Source organism: Mus musculus, chromosome 1 (assembly GCF_000001635.26).
Source record: "Mus musculus strain C57BL/6J chromosome 1, GRCm38.p6 C57BL/6J".
In the NCBI taxonomy this organism is placed as follows: domain Eukaryota; kingdom Metazoa; phylum Chordata; class Mammalia; order Rodentia; family Muridae; genus Mus; species Mus musculus.
In genome coordinates, this window is record NC_000067.6 from 193817411 (window position 1) to 193836919 (window position 19509).

The window sequence follows — 19509 nt, forward strand, 5'->3', positions numbered from 1 at the left end:
CTTCTTTCCACAGTCTGTCCTCTCTCTCTTCTAGGCTTATCCTTTTCTTTGCTCTCTCACTTAGCATGATAGCTCTGTCTACTTCCCACTGTGAGCTGCAACCGTTGTATTCTTAACACTTTGCATGGTTGTGAATTTTTCTCTCTAGTTTTTTGGGAAGGTTTCTTCTTTATCAAGTTCATGAATTTCATATAGACCTTGTTATGCTTTTGTTATTCTGTTTGCATTTCTTTGATCACATTCCATATATATATGATCTTCAACTCTGGAAAGTATTGATTTATATTTTCAAGAATTTCCTGTCTCCATTTTCATTTCATATTGATAAGCACAACCATTCTTCACAAAGATTGTTCGCTTATTTTACAGTTTTCTAATACTTCAATTGGATAGGATGTTTTGTTGCTATTTTTATGTCAATTTGACACAAGCTAGAGCCATTTGAAAAGAGGGAACCTAAACCAAGGAAATGCCAGATTGGCTGAGGGGTAAGCCTCTGGGGCAATTTTATTTTTATTTTTTGGATTATTGTTGTGGTGATTATTATAGTGGGTGGCACCAGTCCTGGGTTGCTTAGTCCTGAGGAAATGTTATAAGAAAGCAGCCTGAGTAAGCCATGAGGAGCATAAGAGGTACACTTCTATTGCCTCTGTATCAGTTCCTGTCTCCAGGTTCCTGTTTGCTTAAGCTCCTTACTTCCCTCAGTTATAGACAGTTACCTAAATGTTTAAGATGAGATAAACCCTTTCCTCACCAAGTTGCTCTGGTCATGGTGTCTTATCACGGAAATGGAGACCATAACTAAGACATACATGTTGCTGTGTGTCTAGATTGATTACCCATCACTCTCTCATCTGCTATTGAATACAGTGTTTTCTTGCATTCTGTGTCATCATGTTTAGTGATGGTGACAATGAAATTCTGCTTGGTGACTTAAAATGTGAGCCATCCTATGTCCAACATGGTTGGTTCTCAGAAACATTATTTGCAAGCAAAAGAAACAGGTAAAAAAAAAAAGAGGCTGTATTCTATATTATTTCATTGATATGAGTCCAGATGAAAGTAGTGGCAGAGAGAATATGTCCTGATTGACCCAACAGATACAGATGTTGGCAGGAAAGAGTTGCAAGGAGTTGTAGTGTGTTTGAAATGCTCTTTGTCCTGGCTGTAAATACTTGTTAAACTCATTGAACTTGTTGACTAAAGTCAAGGGTAAAAAGAGTATAGTTCTTAGTAACATCTCAGACGTGTATCATACCTGCTGCAACCCTAGCTTTCAGGGGGCTGAGATGGAGTGGGGACACCTGTATTTGAATCTAGCTTTTACTACACAGTGAAATCAAGACCAACCTGAGCAATACAGTGAGATCTTGTCTTGAAAAAGAAACAAAACAAAGCCAAGAGTTGGGGACTGTCAGTGACAGAGCACTTGCCTGGCATGTATAAGACCCTGGATTTAACCTTCCTGCTAGCACTAAAATAAACAAACAAATTCTAACAATCAAAACCAAACCAGAACACACTTGCCTTCTTGTATTTTCTAGAATTGAGTGATAATATTTCCATTCCTTCTGATGAGGTAACCTTTTCCAGGAGTATTGAGTTGAGTAACTTGTACATTATATGTCCAGGAATTTTGGAAACCTTCACATGAGCATGCATACACACAGATGCACACACATAAACACATACACACACACACTCTCTCTCTCTCTCTCTCTCTCTCTCTCTCTCTCTCTCTCTCCACACACACACACACACTCATTCTCTCTCTCACACACATTCTCTCATATATATATGTATATGTATATGTATATATATATGTATATATATACATTCTCTCTCTTTCTCTCTCTCTCCCTCCCTCTCTCCCTCCCTCCTCACACACATTTTCTTTCACTCTCTTACCTCCTCTCTTACCCCCTCTCTCTCAAACACAAACACACAATTCTCTCTCTCTCTGTCACACACACACACACACACACACACACACACACACACACACAGATAGAGATAGATATACCTCTATCTCTTTTCATTTTACTCTTGTTGTCATCTTCCTTTCTGGATGTAAGAAGTATATAAAAGGTAGCAAATATAATAACTTTGTGGATAATTCTCTGTCACCTGTCATTTCTAGTTCCATTTCAATTCAATTTTCTCTGTTCCTGGCTCATATTTTTCTACCTCTTTGCACACGTTTGATTGAAAACAGATGTGAATGTTTTGTGTTGGAAGTTGGGTTTTATAGTATTATTTTAAAGATTGTCACAGTAGGCTTGCTTTTCAGCTATTTCATATACATTTGACCCCAATGAATCTCCTCTTTTACTTCCCTTGTCAGGCTCAGAGCAGCGTTTTGCCCAGGGATGATTCTCCATTCCACAGTGGTTTCATTCCAAGAGTGTCTTCAGTGCTCCCAGGACTGCAGTAAATGCCCATACCCAGCTAAATCCAGAATGCACATCAGTCTGGATCTTGCTTTGTGAAGCCTCTCCCTAGCTCACTGTCATGGTCTTTCTTGTGTGGTCATATGTGCTTAAGCCAACAGCCTTTCCTCAGAGTTCTGAGATTTCCCTGGGGCTACCTCTACTATTCTCTTCCTGTGCACTCGAGCTACCATGGCCTCACTGAACTCTGGCCTCCATCTCTTCAATTTGGCACAACAATTCTGCTCTGTCTGGATTTGATTCCTCCGAGTAGTGCCTGGAACACCAAGGCAAATGAGAACACACCAGAGCAGATCACATTTTGGCAATCAGGTATGATATCCGCAGTAGCCAGACAATTCTATGCTGATCTGACTGTTTGGGTAAGCCTGACCTTTCTCTCTATGGAGTGAGAGTCTCTTCTCTCTCACTCACAGCCTTTGCTTATTTGTGGTTTTACCACACTACAGCTGCTCTTGATTTCTATACATCCTCTCTTCTGTCCTGCTCTTTTGTCTGATTGATCCTGTGATCTAATTGACTGAACTGTTTATACAGAGTTTTAGCATAGTATGCTGCCCAGATGGTTGTTGGAAAAAGTCCTAATTCTGGTCCAAGCACTTGTAACCTCCTAGAAAGAGCGTATAGTACCAAAGTGATGGCATATCATCTAAGGAGCCACTCAGAAGTGTTGTGAAATTCTGGCAGTCATTGTGAAAAGGTTCTAGAAGAGACAATCAAAGACTCTATATATCTTGTATTGTCTATATAATCTACAAGTGTTAACTAGATTATTAAATGAGTAGAAAGGTTAATATTTATTCTACTTTCAGTAGAGCACTCAGCCAGACTTCTTCTACGCTTCTATCACGTGTCATCTTTGTCTCCTTGTATTTCTGTTCTTTTGTTCCTTTGTGAATCAATCTGGAGTTGATAATTACAGGTGGGCAGATCCCTTATTGCTGGATGAAATATGGTGTTTCATTTTCAGTAGCAATTAATCTCATGTTAACTAGGCATCTCATTTCTTATTGTCTTGTATAGCAGACATAAGGATTCAATGAGTCCTTTTATCTGATCCCTACACCTAGAGTCTGTATATAGGGTATGTTTAAGCACAGCTAGGTATTATGTTTATATTCTCATGATTGGGTCTTTATTTAGGCATATCCCAAACTCCCAAATTACTTTGCAATATTTTTCCCTTCACAGCAGGCCTTACTTGTTCCTATAACATTAGGAGCATTAGGGGGTAACAGATTGAATGTCATACACATATTAAGATTTGGTAATTTATGTCTCCCTCTTTAAAGGTTTTTTAGTTTTAAAAGAGAAGTTCACTAATCCCCAAGATGTTAAATATATACATCTTTAGCAGATTTGAACTAAGTGTAGGGGAACTCTACATGAATGTTCATTTAGGAGAAAATTTCAGGGTGTTACTATGGCTCATTCCACACTGAACAAATCCAATCAGTGACATCAATGCCAAGTTTAGTGTCTGTGGTTCCTAGAGGTCAAGGACCATGGAGGCGTACTGCTTTTACTGATATTCATCAGACAGAAAATTTTTAGAAGATGGAGCAACCAAGTTCACAGCATGGAGATTAGAAATGCTTTAGAAAGACAAATGATACCTGAGGCTGCCCTCTGTGCTACTTCCAACACAGCTCCAGGGATGGCCCCAACTCGGGCAGTAAAAGAGTGAAGAAAAGACTGACAGATGGAAACACGGAGAGAAAGCTGCAATTAGGTGTCTGGTTCTTGGCTAGAAAAAACACAGCATCTTAGGAGCTCAGTGTTTATTATGTAGAGTTAAAGAGGGAGGTGAGGTGATTACGCACAGCTAAACAAGGACATGGAGTTATTGCATTGGTAAAGGAGGAGGCAGGGCTTATGATATATGCTGTACCAAGGGGACAAGTTCAGTTAACTTCAGTAGGAGAAGTCTTTGTAGAGCCATAAATATCAAGGGGATAAAGCTATGGTAGAAATTTTTGTGCACATACTATCAGCATCTACACAAGGAGCAGAAGGGAAGGCCTTGCCATTTCCTTCTGAGCCTCATCCTGAGGAGAAGGCTGTCATTTCTTCATGGTCGGAATCTCTGGTGCCCTTGACATGGCCATGCTCATGTCAACAGTACAGGTTTATTCAAGATTTTACTCACTCAGGGCTTGAATAGCTGATACTGTAGGACATAAAGCATTTTCAACATTCCTGGGTTGATCTATGTGTTGATTTTGTAACAATCAATAAAAGGTATGACTTGTTGCATCAATACAGAATACTGAATTCCAGAAGGATGTTCAGGGTCACTCAAAAAGTGTTGGAAATCCTACTCTGATTCCAAGTCAAACTCCATTAATTATTTTGTTTCAGGTATTCAAGCCAGCAATTCAAACATTTTTTAAAAGGGAAACAAATATTCTAATACCATACACTCTAAAAGCACATTAATTTCATGTTTGCCTGATGAAGAGTGATGGTAAGAAAATATTGTTTTCTATGTTTAAACCACCATGTTTCTAGAAAAGCAGAAACGTTGTATGAAAAGTAAAACAATGAAGTTCATGATATACAGTAGTCTGTAATCTGAGCTGAGATGTTTCAGGCAGTACTGGCTAACATCGTGTAGCCTGACTGCACGCAGAGCACTTTATAGATCCAGCCGATTCCACATGATACACCTACCAGAAACACATCGGATTTATCATACATTGGATTTTAAATTAATTTTTTTCATTAGTGTCCAGAAATCTTTGCTGTTGCAAGATTTTCCTGACACCCACATTCAGCTACTTGACTCACATAATGTTCATAATCCACAGTTTAAGAAGTTATGTCCTTGAAGGAGTGGGAGTCTCTGAACCCACCCTTCCTTTCTCATCAGCTGTATGCTGACCACTTTCTGCACCATCGGTTGGATGCAGCAGGGGAGTGGGCATTGGATGGGGAGAGTTATCAGACATAGCCCAGCTCTTTGCCATTTACTAGAATCTCTTTAAACTGGTCACAGTCCCATTCTCAATTACCTCTGTAAAATCTGTGTGGCTCGTCCCTGCACCTACTTGGTTGGGAACATCTTGCTCTCTAGTTATTTAAGCAGTGTTTTAGGCTGTGCAGTGAAGCAGAAATATTGCACTCTATGTGGGAACCTGAGGTCAACACAATTTCTTCCCAGGAAAATTATAACCTTTTGTATTGAGATTGGGATTTGGGGGTTAGGGAAGGGGAGAGGAAAAAAGTAACTGGGGTCCCCAAAGCCCTTATCCTTCCCAGAGCATCAGAGTAAAGACTGTGTGTTTATTTTTGGTAGGAAAATAGCTTCCCATCTCTCAGGCCCCAAAGAGAATGCAAAGCTTTTCACAAGTCACACTGTCAGGAGCATTTATGTTGAGTGACATGTGCTTGGGCTTACTCGTGACTTCTGTAGACTTTGCAATTTCACTCCTGATTCCAGCATGGAGAACAATGCATTAGCTATGTCTCTGCTTGCTGTGATCAAGTGTCTGACAAAAGTAACTCGAGAGATAAAGGAATTAGTTTGGGTCACAGTTTAAAGGTATAGTCCATCCTGATGAGGAAGTTCTGGTTACAGGAGCATGAGGTAGTTGGCCACATTGCAGCCACAGTCAGGAAACAGAGAAATGAATGCTTATGCTCTGCCCCTCATCTTTTTACTCTTTATTCAGTCTAGGATCCGGCCCAAAGGATGGTATCACTCAAATTAATGGTGGATCTTTTCATTCAATGTCATCTGCATAGTCTTCATAGATGTGATCAGAAGTTTGTCTCTTGAGTGATTCAGATTCTGCCAAGGTGATGGTCTTGACCATTATATGTCATGTTTGGTCTATGTCATAGTCACGTTCCAGGTCTGGGTCTTGCATGAGACCAAACAGAACCAAAGCTGTTTCATGTGGCACAGTGTCTACTGGTTATTTTCTTGCTGTGGAAAAGTACTTGACAGAATCAACTTAAAGAAGGAAAGGCTTATTTTGGGTTACAGTTCAATGTACATCATGATAGGGAGGTAACAGCTGGAGCATGAGGCAGCTTGTCACATTACATGCACAGTTGATAAGCAGAAAGATGAATATTGACACTAAGTTCACATACACCTGTTTATTCAGTCTAGAACCCCAGACCATGGGATAATGCCATCTACATTAAGTAAGGGTCTTCCTACTTCTATTAACCTAGTCTAAAACTCCTTTATAGGCACGCCCAGAGCTTTGTCTCCTCACTGATTGTAGAGTCTGTTAAGCTGACAATATACACTCTTACACTGTGTCTTAAGAGCTCAGGGTTATTTTAGAGAAAGTTTCTGAGCAAGAAACATCTGAATTCAAATCCATTCGTTCTCTTACTATCTCCATGACCTTCATTTTCTCATTTACAACTTGAAGGTAATGACACCTTGAAGGTTGATATCATTTTAAATGCATATCTGCCTTTAATTGGTTATAGGGGGTTTAATTTTCATTAAATGAATGCTGGCTGAATATCAACACCATCTTCTAAAGAAAAGTAGTACCTAGGTTGAGCGAGACACAGGAACAGAGGAATGACTTGCTAAGATTAACAGCCTTTGGGGATGCTGGTGTAGCTCGTGTTAGGAGGATGGAAGGTACTAGGGGCTGGCGCTAAAAGCCCAGATCTTCCAGACTATCCAGCTGTGCAGAACCCCTCTTGTTAATCTCAGGCTTCTTTTCACTGGTAGCATACCCTCAACCAGGGTTACCTTCAATACATAATCAAGATTAATGCTCTGGGATTACCAGCGTGTTGAAGTGAAGTATCAGGGTGAAGTTTCCATAGAAATGGCCCCTTTCTTTTTGCCATTGTCAAAGCTTAAAGTGTATTAACTAGACCCATTTCCTGCCCCCTTTTCTCCCAAAATTCAGTCTTTCTCTCCCTCCCTACCCCCTCTCCCTTTCTCTCACTCTCTCTTGCTGCCTTTTCTTTCTTTTTATCTACCATTCATCTATCTATCTATCTATCTATCTATCTATCTATCTATCTATCATCATTTGTATCTATCTATCTATCTATCTATCTATCTATCTATCTATCATCATTTGTATCTATCTATCTATCTATCTATCTATCTATCTATCTATCTAACTATCTATTAACTATTCATCCATCCATCCATTCATCCATCCATACATCCCGAAATACATTCTCAATCCTTTTTGTGGGTTTATTTTGAGACAGAGGTCTCACTAATTTTTCCAGACTAGTCTTGAACTCACTAGCCCAAGAAGACCTTGAACTTTCAATACTCCAACCTCAGTGTCCTGAGTAACTGAGATTATGATTCACCCCACCCTCAGTCATGTCTCACTTTCTTGATGGAAAGCACCATCAGGGTGCTATCAATGTAGCATTATGAGGAGTCACTTTTGATGGCAGAAATTTGTGTGTGGTAGCAGGGGCGGAGGGGATGCTACGTTGCATCATTCAGTGCTCTGCTTTTCAGATGTGCATGAAACAAGAACCCTTGGTTATCTTAGACAACTAGACATAGTACATCCATGCTTTTCCTCTTTATAGCACATGCAGAAATTCTTATACCATTTTGCAGATTCTAAAACAGATTCATTAAAATGAATTATAAAATCATACACAGAGAGAGTGGAAGAGCTGGGATTAGAATCTAATATTGACTGCCAAATTTGGCTTCTTTCCTCAAACCTTTGCAGTTTACCCAGTGACATGGTAATTCTCACCAGAGAAGCACAAATACTAATATACAGCACAACATGTTCCATAGCTTTAGAGAATTTTAGGATCCCTTATGAATTTGGCCCAAACTGTGACTTTTTTTGGTAGAAGCATAAATGTATGTATCAAATTTTGTATCCAATTTTCTGAAGTTAACAGACACCCTAACCTCATCTATAGACTAGATGCTAGGGATTTCTGACCTAATCCCACCACAGATCTGCACTAAAGATGAAACATATTTTGCCAATCTAAAGAATTTGCCAACCAGTTCATTTTGTCAGTGTAAGCAAGCACTAAGAAAGAGGAGGAGACCTTTGGCTCCCTCAGCTGGAACCCTGCCCACTTGTGTGTTATTACACAGTAGGACCACTCACACTCAACTGTGAACTAAGAAATGTAGAGCACTCAAGCAATGAATTCCAGTCAAGCTGAGGGGAGGAACAGGCAGTAATTACATAAACACTGATTTCTAGTTCAAATTACTGCTGGCTGCGAAGGCAGAGCATATAGGTGGCTTCTGCGCCTTCAGGTGTTTATTAGTCCAAGAAGCCTGAGTCTCAGACACCTCATTTACTGAAAGCAGTTTGCACACAGAGGACTTGTGACATCAATATTCCAGCCTCTTTCACACAGACAGATCAATGGCCTGTTCTTATCCGACAGCATCATAGACATTTTTTCCTGGATCGAAGTAGGAAGAGAAGAAATTGCAGGTAGGATTTGCAGCTGGCTGGCATTCATGATTTTATTGAAAGGCTTTACTGTACCCCATTGCCTGGATCCCACAAATCTTCAGTCAATTGTCTCGACAGGCATGGAAGAGTAGCAACAGGGCCATGTCAGTCACTGTCACTGTCATGCAAGTTTGAGTCCTTACCACATTGGAATGTTATCTTGTAGGATTCAAGCAATGTTGTGTTTTTATTAGAAAATATGCAGAAAATCCATGCCATGTTCAAGTCCAAATCCATCTCAGACCTGTTGAGGGTCCTCCCAAGGAGGGCCTACACACAAGGGGCAAATGCAGGAAGTCACACTGTAACTTGGTTTAATTTCCCAAAAGCACCTCTCAGGAAAAATCAGTTTTATAAACTTTATTGATTGTGTGCCTGGGACCATGCCAGGCAATGGAGAAATAAGATGAATAAGGCCCACAGCATTCATTTATTCATCCACTCATCTACTCAGATGTCAGTTTTTTTAAGCATTTTTTTTTCATGATTCTACACAAGCAGAGGAGAAAATACAAATCAAATTCAACATTAAAGCTGAGTCTGGTGGCTCACACCTGTAACACCAACATTAGGGAGGCTAAGGCAGAACAGGTAAGAGTTCCAAACCAGCCTAGGCCACATAGTGTATTTCAGGTCTGTCTGGGCTACATAGTGAGGCTCTATCTCAGGGCAGACAACAACAACGGCAGGAAAACTGTTGGTGGGTGTCTAGGCTGATTTCATTTTCTGGCTTTTGTAACTAGAGCAGCACTGAACATGAGTGAGCAAGCGTCTCAGTAACAACAACAGTGAACTTTGTGTAGATACCCTGGCATGGTATGTCTGGGTCACATGGCAGTGCTATTTTAATTGTTTTAGAAATCTCCAAACCAGTTTACTGATGAATGACTATAAACACACGTGCATGCGAGTGCGGGAACACACGAACACACACACACACACACACACACACACACACACACACACGGTAGAATTTTATTCAGATGTAAAGAAAAAATACAAAATGTTCAAGAAAATAGATGAGAATGGAAAATAGATTAAGCCAGGAATTCAGTCCCAGAAAGACACACATCACATGTTTTCTCTTATATGTAGATAGTTGCTTCAAATTTTAGATTATGTGTTTAAAGCCAGGAAAGGGCTATTGAGAGGTTGGAAATACTAAACTGGGCAACATAAGAAACAGATAGATTATGAAAATAGAGTCAGTGCATCCTGGGGGTATAGATGTTTGCATGGGATAAGGAGTAGAAAGATGGTGGAGTCCAGAGATGTTTAACTGGTTCAAAGGATGTATGAAAAAGTCCCATATGGTGACCTGTTATTTTATAAGCCTATTAAAAACTATAATTTTTAAAAAGGAGTTTGATGGATGGATAGCTTTATTCCCAGAAGCCATAAGTTATGAAATAAAAACACTAGTATCAGGTATGGGCTACCCTCTTTATCAGTATGTGGTCAGGGAGATCTTCAAAGGATATAGACTATTGTCAGTGCTGTGGTTTGCTCACCAGAACTAGATAGTGAGACACTATTGCTGAAGACACCACACACTGTGGTTGCAGGACATAGAGAAATAAAGCTGGAGCTAAGATAGAAGCTTCTTTCTTGCTGGGTAGTATTCATTGTGCTGGAAGGTGTTATTCAGGCTGCTGGGGATTGGGTTAGGAAACATCAATGATCATAACAACTGTGAATCTTGATAGGTATGACATGTTAGGCAAGATATGCTATTTGGTGCAATAAGAGCATGGCTATAATGGGAATAACCATACCACTTTATGCTTGGGCTTGAAGAATACTCCACAGAATGTAATTCATGCCTAGTACTGTAACCTGGTTGGAATCCCATGACTTAGTACCTCCTAGGTCCTGAGGAGAAACTACTAACATCATTTTGCATAATAGGCATGTTTTCAATGCCTTCAAATAATTGTTTGTAGCCATAGACTAGTGCAGATTTTAGCCCTGGTCAAAGAATCTTCTCTTTACAGTGAGTATTAGTTAATGTAGAGACTCACAACTGGTTAAAGTACAGACAGGAGATGATCATTGAGTGCTCTGCCTTAAAGGAACATCTGTATAGTGTGATGGAATAAAAGGTAAGGCTAATGAGGCTGTTCTGTCAGGGTGGTACTGAAGGCTTCATAGGATGTTTAGTTTTGTTAGCCAAGGTGCCTTCAGACCTGTGTGGCCTGAGCACTCATTCTGTCTTGAGTATATCATCTCAGGAACTGATGACATCTGCCAATATATAACCAAAACTGTCTTGTCCCTGGGCATCCCAGCCTACATATTAGAGAGGAATGTGTTTCTGTGCTTTATCAATTACCTAGACTCTGAAGTTCTAGGATAGCAACTTACATGAGCTAAGATCATGGCTTGTGGCAATTACATGTATTCCACAATTGCTGGTGTAAGGATAGAGACTGCAACGTTACTCAGTGGCCAGATCACAAAGAGCTTTATGTGCTATGAAGTTTGAACTTTGTCTTGAAAACCATAGGGAGCAGTTGAAGGATGTTAATGGGGACACATTTCCATTCTGAATGAACAACACTGTCTGCAGGGAGGAGGATATATTGAAAAGGGGGCCAGGCTTCAGGATGAGAGATAAGTTAGAAGGCTTTTTTAAAAAAAAATAATTCAGACAGATTCAAAATAAAGCAGTAATGGCTGCAATAAGATAGGAAGGAGAAACATTAAAAGAAATGTAAGGTGTAAAAGATTTGGCCTGTAAACATGCAAGCATGAATGAAAGGGGTGCTATGAGAATAATGGTGAATTGGAGCAATGGTGAACCAGAAGTTGAAAGCACCCAGTGAATCATTTTCAAGAAGGTAAGAAATTAAAGGCACAGTAGGCATAATAGGCAGGCAAAGATGCAGTAAACTGTGTTACACTGGTATAGATCCAGGAACACTAGGCTATAGAGGAGATTGTGAAATGTGTTGAGTTAATGTGGTTACAGGAACATTAAGCAAGAAAGGATGCTCTGATCTGTGTTGAAGTAGTAGTATGGTTATAGGAAACTAGGAAAGGGAGGTAGCTGGGAACTATGCTGACATAATGTGAATGTAGGACTACTAACCAAAAGAGAACAAATATGCTGCCTTCTGTTAGTATAGTTGTAGGAACACTAGGTGAGAGGGGATGTGTGAACAGTGTTAAGTTAGTGTGGTTGTATGGATGCTATGCAAAAGAAGATGCTTGTATTAAGGTTCTCTAAAGTTACAGAATTTATAGGTAGTCTCTATATAGTAAATAAATTTGTTGATGACTTACAGTCTGTAGTCCAACTCACCAACAATGATCAGCAGCAGCTGTAAATGGAAGTTGAAGGATCTAGCAGTTGTTCAGTCCCACAAGGCAAGCAAGCAGAGAGAATCTTCCTTCTTCCAATGTCTTTATATAGGTCTCAAGCAGAAGGTGTGACCCAGATTAAAGGTGTGTGCCACCATGCCTGGATCTGGAACTTGCTTTGTCTCAGATGACCTTGAATTCAGAGATTTCCTTGTCTTAGTCTCCTGGGATTCATAGCCACTATGCCTCAAGATCTCCAAGCCAAGATCCAGGCCAAAAACTTATATCTCCCAGCCTCAAGATCAGGATCACAGGTGAGCCTTCCAATTCTGGATTGTAGTTCATTCCAGATAGAGTCAAATTGATAACCAGGAATAGCCACTATAATGCTCTAAAGTGTGTGGAGTTACTGTCATTGTAGGAAAATTAGGCCAGAGAGAATCTTGTTAGTGTCATTTTAGGGCACAAGGAAAGAGAGGACATCTTGAACTGAGTTTATTTACTGTGGTTTTAGGAACATTTGGCCACGGAGGATGCTGCAAACTATGCAGAGGTAGTGTGGATGTATGAACACTATTCAAGAGGAATATGTGAACTTTTTGAGGTAGTATGCTCTTAGAAAGACTAGGCAAGAAACTACATTGTAAGTCATCCAGAGTTACTCTGGCTGTAGGAATACAAAGCAAGAAAGAATACTGTACTTGTTGTGTTAGTGTTATTGTATGAACACTAGGTAAGAAAGGATACTATAAACTGTCTTGATTTGCTTTGATTCTAAGAATGTTAAGAAGAGAACATTGTGTACTGCATTGTGTTGTGTAGAAATTCTAGGCAAGAGTAGATACTGTGAAGTTTGGTGGCTAAGTGTGGTTATAGGAATACTAGACAAGTGAGGATACTGTGAACTGTTGATAACTCAGTGTGGGTGTAGGAATATTAGGCAATAGAAGATGCTCTGAATTGTTATTAATTAGTTAGTTATTAGTTAGTGGTTGTATTAATACCAGAGAAGAGAGGACACTGTTAGCTGGGTTGACTGATGTGGTTGTAAGAATTCTAGGCAAAAGAAGATGCAATGCTGTCTGTTGAGTTTGTGTAATTCTTGGAACACTGCAAGGGAGGATGCTATAAACTGTATTAGTGCAGTTGTAGGAACATTAAGCAGGAAAGAAAGCTATTAATTATGTTTATTTAGTGTGTTTTTAGAAACACTTGGCAAGAAATATTGCTGAGAATTGAGTTGAGTCACTATCATTGTAGGGACACTGTTTAAGAGAGTATGGTATGAACTGTGTTGAGTTAGTGTCAGTGTGGGAATACTAGGGAAGAGAGGACCCTGGATTGTGTTCATTTAATGTTGGTTTAGGAGCACTATGCAGGAAAGGATGCTGTGAACTGTGCTGTATTAATGTGCTTGTAAGAACACTTTGCAGGAATGGCAACTGTGAACATTATGCAAGAGAGGTGACTGTGAACTGGGTTAAACTAGTGCATCTGAAGTTACACTAAACTGGAAAGGATACTGTGGACAGTACTGTGTTACTGTGGTTGTATCAACATTTTGCAAGAAAGGTAGCTATGAACTGCATTGAGTTAGTGTGGTTGCAGGAAAGCTATGCAAGAGAGCACACTGAGCTGTGTTCAGTTAGTTTGTCTGTAGTAGCATTAGACAGAAAAGTATTCTGTGGCATTGTATTGCTGGGGTTGTGAACTGCATTGGGTTTAGTGTGGTTGTATGAATACTGTGCAAAAGAGGATACGGTGTATGTCTAGTTAGTGTGTTTGTAGTAACACTAACAGAGGATGTTGTAAACTCTTCTGTGTTGTTGTTATTGTAGCAACACTAAGCTAGAGAGGGCTTTTTGAAATATGTAGAGTTAATGTGGTTATAGGAACCATAGGCTAGAGAGAAGGTTGTGAACTGTGTTGGGTTAGTATCTTTGTAGGAACACTAGAGAAGAGAGGATACTGTGAACTGTGTTGAGTTATTGTTGGTGTAGTAACACTAGGGAATTTAAGGTCATCTGAACGGTGTAGGCATTGTGTGTTTAGCACACTATGCATTATTCTGTGAACTGTTTGGTGATATGTCTTGAATTACTATTGTTTTAGGAACACCAAGGAAGAGGGAACCCTGTGTGTTGCATTGTGTTAGCATACTTGTATGAACACTAGGCAAGAGTGGATGCTCTGTAGTATATTGCATAAGTGTGGTTGTAGAAACAATAGGCAGAAGAGGACCCTGTAAATTTTGTTGTTTTAGTGTGAATGTAGGAACACAAGGCAAGAGAGGACAGTGTGATCTGTGTTGGGTATAGTTGTACTTACACTAGGCTAAAGTGGGAGCTGTGGACTGTGTTTGGGTTAGGGTAGTTTCCTAGGAGCACTAGAAAAGAGACAAGGCTGTGAATTCTATAAGGATAGTATGGTTATTAGCACAGTAAACAGGTGAGGATAGTGTTAATTTTCTGTTAGCGTGGTCGTTGGAGCATTAAGCAAAAGAATACTTTGATCTGTGATTGGTTAGTTTGGTTGTAGAAACACTAGGCAAGAGAGGATGCTATGAACTGTGATTAGTGTTATAGGAATACTAGGCAAGAGAGGATGGTATGCAATGCATTGAGTTACTTTTGTTGTAGGCACTATAGGCAAGACATTGGACAGGGTAAATTCTGTTGAGTTAGTGTGGGTGTTAGAACATTAGGCAACAGGGGATGCTGTGTTGAGTTAGTGTGCAGAAACATTAGTGTAGAAATACTAACAAGAGAGAGGGGCTCTTAATTAGTATTAATTAGTGTGATTGAACACCAGGGGAAAGGACACTGTCAATTGTGTTGACTGAATGTGGCTATATAAACCCTATAAAAGGTTGGATACAGTGCATTTTGTTGAGTTAGTGTGTTTCTTGGAAAACTGTGCAGGGCAGGATGCCGTGACCTGTGTTATGTTTGTAGGAACAGTAGGCCAGAGAGATTGCTATGAAGTAAGTTGATTTATTATCATGTAGAAATACTACTTATCAGAGTACAGTGTGTACTGTGTGGAGATAGGATGTTTGTATGAACACTAGGCAAGGTAAGGTACAGTTAACTGTGTCAGGTCGATTGATTGTATGACCCAGTCCATGGGTCAGTCAATGGAGTCTGCAATAGAGAGGGGGGGGGACGACTGAGGGGCAAGAGATGTGAAGACAGTCTGTCTGTTCAAGTCTCCAGTCTCGTTTATTGGAAGGCAACTATGGGTATATAAGCACAAGCTGGGAAGTGCAGCTGGAAACACTTAACCACAAGTCTGGGATATATAGGAGAAAACCAAGATGTTATCAGAGTGTGTTCAGCTGTGGTGGGCTTCTTGCAAAAACATCATGCTAGGAAAACAAGGCTCTTGTCAGGGAGGAAAAGCACCCACCTGTAAGTAAATAGCCCGAGATGGCTGCAGAGATGATAGCCACTTTCTGCTAAGAGTCAGCTCCCAACAATGATAGAAACATTAGGTGAAAGAAGCTGTGAACATCCTTGGGTTAGTGCAGCTGTTGCAAGACTAGGCAAGAAATGACATTATGAACTGTGTTGTATTAGTGTGTTTTTTTTGACAACACTGGGGAAGACAAGAACCTTTGAACTGTATTGTATTTGAGTGCTTTTATGTAGGTAAGAGAAGACTTTGTGAACTCTGCTGAGTTAGTCTAGTTGTATAAACACTAGGCAAGAGAAGAGGCTGTGAGCTGTGTTGCTATTGTAGAACACTAAGCAAGTTAACGATGATTTAGGAACACTAGGTAGGAAATGACATTGTGAACTATGATGGTTCTCATCAAAAGAGGAAGCTATGGCCAGTGTTAATGTGGCAACTGTTTTGTGTGATCTCTTTTGGGGTAGTGTAGTTTCAGAAAGACTAAACAATAAAGGAATCTGTGAACTGTCTTGAGTAACTCTGGTTGCAGAAAATCCAAGGAACAGAGAGCACTGTGTACTCAGTTATGTTAGTGTTATTGCAGGAACACTAGGCCAGAAAGGACACTGTGCACTGCTGCCCTAGGTTCATGTGGTAGTCGCAATACTACTGAAGAGAAGACCCTGCGAACTGTGTTGTATTGGTGTGGTTTTGGGAACTCTAGACAAGAGTGCACACATTGTCTATGTTGAATTAGTCTGCTTACAGGAAGGTATGCCGGGTTACTATGATTTTGGACCATTATGTAAGAAAGGATGACATAAACTGTGTTTTGTTAATGTGGTATAGAAACACAAAGCAAGAAAGTATGCTGTGAGCTGTGTTGGGTTAGTAGATTTGAATGAGTATGAGGCAAGAGAGAAAGGTATGAACTGAGAAGTATTGGTGTGAGCTTAAGAATTCTAGGCAAGAAAGAACACTGTGAACTATGTTAGTGAGGGTTAAGAAACACTAGGCTGAAATGATGTGAACTATGTTGGTTTATTTTAAGGAATACTAAGCAAGACTGGATGCTATGAACTGCTTGAAGTAGCATTGTTTTAGGAACACTAGGTTAGAGAGGATGCTATGAACTGTCTTGGTAGTGTGTGTTGTGGAAACACTATCTAAAGGAGAATAAATACTGTGTGCTGTGTTGTGTTAGTGTGTTTTTATGAAAACTAAGCAAAAACCTGTGAACTGTGTTGTGTTAGTGTTGTAGGAACACTAGGGAAGAAAGAATGATATGTGCTGCAATGAGTTACTGTGGCTGTATGAGCACTAGGTAAGAGATCTCAAAGTGAACTCTGTTGATTTAGTGTGCTTGTAGGAACAGTAGATAAGAAGATTCCCTGAACTGCATTGAACTATTTGGTTTTAGTACCTCCAGGCCAGCAGAGTGAACTGCTTTGAGTTAGTGTGGTTATAGGAACATTAGGCAAGAGAAAATCTCTGTGACCTGGCTTGTGTTAGCATGTTTGTAGCAAGATGAGGGAAAAGAAGACACTGTGAAATATGTTGTATTAGCGTGGTTTTGGAACAGTAGGCAAGAAAGGACACTGTGGAAGGTGGTGAGTTAGTGTGGTTATAGAAACACTAAGAGAAAGAGAACTTGTGTAGGTGTGGTTATAGTTACATTAGGCAACAATGGCAGGTACAGTAGGAAACAAATGATGCTGTGACCTCTGATGGTTTGAGTGTTTATAGGGACACTAGGTTTGGACTGAGTTCAGTTATTGTCACTGTAGAAACACTATTAAGAGAATAGAAACTGTGTTGAGTTGCTGTTACTGTAGAAACATTAGGCAGGAGAGATTCTTGTGATGTGTGTTGGATTAATATGTTTATAGGAACCATAAGCAAAAAGAGAGGTTGTTAACTGTGTTGGAGAACACTAAGTAAGAGAGTACTGTGAACTGAGTTGAATTAGTGGGACTGCAGAAAAACTGGACAGAAAGGGATACTGCAAACTCTTTTTATGTTAGTATGGTTGTAGGAAGACTTGACTTTGTAAGAGAGGAAGCTGTGAACACATCCACTTAGTGTGTTTCTGTGAAAACTATAGAAGAGGATGCTGTGCACTATATTGTTAGTGTGGTTGTAGGAATAGTGGATGAGAGAGGATTCTATGAACACGGTAGCGTTAGTTTGCACGTAGGACACTTGACAGGAAAGCATGCTTTTCATTGTATTGTAGTAGCATGCATACAGTAGCACAGGGAAGAGAGGACACTGTGAACTCTTTCATTGGTGTTGCTTTTACCACACACTAGGGAAGAGTACACTGTCAACTATGTTGAGATAGTAAGGTTGTAGAAACACTAGGCAACCTAGGATGCTATGAACAGTGGTTGGTTTGTACATGTGTAGGAACGCTAGGCAAGCGAGTACTATGTGAGTTGTTTTAAGTTGGTATGGTTATAGGAACTAGACAAGAGAGGTCTCCATGAACTGTTGGTTTACCATAGTTTAGAGTGAGTATGCAAGAAAGGAAACTGAAGTGAGTTGTACTAATGTAATTTTAGGGAAGCTTGGCAAGAGAGGACACTGAAGGGTTTGGGGTTAAAGTGGTATAGGAACACTAGACAAGTATGATGCTGAGAACAGTGGTGGGTTAGTGTGGTTAAATGAACACTTGTCAAGAGAGGAAGCTATGAATATCATTGTTTTGGTTTGAGTTTAGGGACACGTGCCCTATGTTATGTTAAAGTGACTGGGAACACTAGGCAGAAAATAATTCTGTGAATTGTCTTGGAATAGGTGGTTTGTTTGTTTGTTTGTTTTTTAGAAAATGATACTGTAAACTGTTTGAAGTAGTATTCTTAAAAGAACTTAAAAGTAGTTCTTTTAAGTTCTTAAAAGCAGTTAAAAGAACTTAAAAGAACTCAAAGGTATTATTCTTAAAAGACACTAGGCCAGATATACTATACTGTCTCAACCTACTGGCTCCTAAATAATGACACAGAGACTTACTATAATTTATTAAGTTTAGGCCTTAGCTGACTACCTCTTAGCTAGCTCATCTCACTTAAATTAACCTGACTATTCTATTCCATGTCCTGCCATATGCTATTCTATTCCATGTCCTGCCATATGGCCCCTTACCTCTCTCACACACAACTGGTTCTGGTACTTTTCCCTTTCCAGATGCGACTCCCCTGTCTCCAATTCTTCCCACAGTTCCTTTCTCTGCCCAGATGTTCCACCTTTCCTCTTCTGCCCTACTATAGGCTGTCACCTCTTTATTAAACCAATCAGAAAGTGATAAAGAAGGATGTTTATAAAATATGATGCAGCTGTTGTGCAAGTAGACCAACAATACCAAATTCTGGACAGTATTCAGCACTCTGCTGGCACAGAAGTCAAAATTTGAATAATACAAAGACAACCTTTATGCAGTGCACTACAAGAATATTCCACCAGCCAGAGGGGATGCTGTGAATGGTTTTGCATTAGTGTGCTTAATAGAAAACTAGCCAAGAGAGAACACTGTGTGCTGCATTGTTTTAGTGTGGGTTTAGGCCACTGTGACCTGTGTTCAGTAGTGTTGTGGGAACATTAAGTATGGACACTAAGAGCCATGTGGTTTATGTGGATTAGGTATAATAAGCAAGAGAGGATGCTATGAACTGTGTTGAGTAAGTGAGGGGATAGGAACACTAGGCAAGAAAGAACACTGTGAACTGTGTTGGATTAATGTATTTTAGAGAGCAGTATGCAAGAGAGAATGCTGTGAACTATGTTGAGTTACTATCATTGTGTCTACCTTAGGCAACGAAGGATTCTATGAACTGTGTGGAGTTACTGTTGTAAGAATCTTGCCAAGAGGGAATGCTGTGAATTGCATGGAGTTTGTGCGGATGTAGGAACATTAG